Below are 2,850 nucleotides of genomic sequence, written 5' to 3'. Positions count from 1 at the left end.
ACCGACCCACCGACACCATCGACACGACATCGACCGACGGTACTGGTGCCTCGGGATCACAGTCAGGTATAACTACACTTTTGTATTGTTAATTTTATATTGAAATTTGAGATGATGTTTTTTTATTTAACATTAATACCTTATTTCTTTGCAGTGAAGAAGAACACCCGGGGACCGTGTCGTCAGCTGAAGACGGCGAAGGTCACCCGGGTGACCAACAGTCGTATTAGCATCGGATACGACGAGCGCCATCGGGCTGCACCGGCGGCGGAGTTGCATAGCTCCTTGGCCCACGACATTGGCCACGTCGTGCGGACCCATTGCCCGATGCAATGGAAGTCTTGGAGGGTCATGCCTGACGAGATCAAAGCGGAGGTTCGCGGCCAGTTGTCGGTATGTACCTTACATTTTCATTATTTTTCTTTAAAATTGTGTATATTTCTATTACTTAACGTATCTAATTAATTGATTGCAGACGAACTATAACTTGGAGGATCTCGGCGAAGAGTCGTTGACGTACGTCAACAGACTCTTCGCTGAGAGGTACAAGCAGTGGAAGAGCGACTTGCACCACCATTTTCAGGCCTATGATGATCCGCAAGTCGCTCTTCAGGAGGGTTGCCCGAAGGAGCTTGAGGGGCGGGAGGATAGTTGGGAGTGGCTCTGCGCTCATTTTCAAGCGCCCGGATTTGCGGTATTTTTTAATTATATTTGTTTAATTATTACTTATTACTTATTAATGTTTATTTTATTTTTATATTTCATTATTATTTAATTTTTTATATTTTAACTAATACGTTTCATTTTTTGAATAACAGAATAAAGCCCAAGTGAATAAGGGTAATAGGAAGAAGAAGACCCTTCTCCACCATTCCGGCTCCAGACCCTTTTAGTATAGGATGGATGCACGGCGTCGGGTAATAATCACAAAATTTGTATTTCATTTTTAATGTCATTTTTATTAATTTATTTTTTTCATACTAATATTTTTCTTCTCTTGTTCAATTTAGGAGGGGTCCAAGTTCCCAGAGATCGACGTCTTTGGTGGCGTTTATGTTCGACCCGGGAATGAGTTGGCCGAGTCCCTTCATGTAAGTATTATTTAATTTTAATTCTTATGTTACGCATTCAATTTGTATGCATGTTTTAATTTATATTTTATGTTATGTTCAACAGACGACGATGGTGGAGAGGAGCCAGTTGGTTCTTCAGGAGTCCGCCTCCCGGCTTCCTCCCGAGACTCCGATCGAGTCTGTGGCTCCTCCACAGGATGCTGGATTTCAGATCTTGACGGAGACGTTGGATCAGACTCTCGGGAGGAGGCGGGGGACATATTGTCGAGGGATGGGGAATGCCCGGCGGAGGGAACCTAGACCTCGTTCATCGGTGCAGTCTTCACGTCAGGTCCCTGCTTTGACAGCACATATGGTCACTCTTGAGAACAAGTTGTCGGCCATTCTGCAGTCCCTCGCACAATCCGGCATTCCCGTCCCGCATTTTGATGAGCCGACCTCCGAGCCCGTCCCTCCCGAGCATCCCCCCCAGACCACTGCCCCGGTTGACACCCAGACCTCTGACCCGCATATTGGCGACGACTCGGTTGATTTTGATGCATTATTTCATTAGTGTATTTATTTTCATCATAAACATTTATTTTATTTGTAATACATTTATTTTATTTTATAACAATATTTTATTCTAATTTATTTTTATTGCAATTTCATTGTTTAATCAATAAAAAAAAAATCAATTTTATTTAAAATACAAAATACAAAAAAAAAAAATTTGTACTATTACGTTTGCGCGACGGCAACTATTTCGTCGCGCAAACCCGCATGTAACAAAAAAATTAAAAAATCAATTTTTTTTATTTTTTGTAATTCTTGCGCGACGAAATTATACGTCTCGCAAGCACGTTTTGCGCGACGAATAATTTCGTCGCGCAAATATATGAGCGACGAAAGCTTTCTCATCGCGCGAATGGTTCTGCAGCGGACATCTGCGTCTCCCAAACCCGTTTTGCGCTACGATATATTTGTCGTCGCGCAATTACTTTCGTCGCGCAAAGGTATGTGCGCCGAATTGTATTCGTCGCGCAAAGTTTACGCGACCAACATGTGTTTCGTCTCCATATCGTTGGTGCAACGATGGTTTACCCGTCGCACAGAATTGCGCGACGAGAGGGTTGTCCTCGTCGCGCAAAGGCTTTCTTCACGATCTTCGCGCGACGGATTGTGCGCGACGAATTTTTTGTCGCGCTTATTTTTGTGCGACAAAATTGATCTTTGCGCGACGCTTTTTGATTCGTCGCGCAAATAGTAAAATGTAGTAGTGCTTGTTTTAGATTCTTATTTCAATTCCTACTTCGTTTAGGATTCGTATTTTAATCTTATTCCTACCCACTATAAATAAGGCTTTTAGGAAGTCATATTATTATTTGTGGCTAGCCAGGTGATGTTGAGGGATTAAGCCCTCTTCAATTATACACCAAGCGAAGAAGAACCATTGCTAAATGAAGCAAGGTAATTACATAATATTACAAATGAAACTAAGCTCTAGTTATCTCCATGTGCTCAAAAATAAAACCCGATCGAATGCATCTTCATCGTTTAATGAATATGGCGCTTTGCAGTTCAAATATCTTTTATATGAGAGAGCTTCTATTGAGTGATACCTCAAATAAGTTATTTGAGGGACACCCTTGTAGGGTCCACTTCACATTGTATTTCACTAATGAAGAATAAGACTATGGAGTGGAAAGCATTGGCAGAGCAAGCAACCGGTCCACACGATTCTTCGGCCACAAACTTAGACAATTTAGCTAATCAAATGCAATCAAGAAAAATCTAG

Source organism: Prunus dulcis, chromosome 4 (genome assembly GCF_902201215.1).
Source record: "Prunus dulcis chromosome 4, ALMONDv2, whole genome shotgun sequence".
NCBI classification, from domain to species: domain Eukaryota; kingdom Viridiplantae; phylum Streptophyta; class Magnoliopsida; order Rosales; family Rosaceae; genus Prunus; species Prunus dulcis.
Note: the sequence above shows the minus strand (reverse complement) of the source record.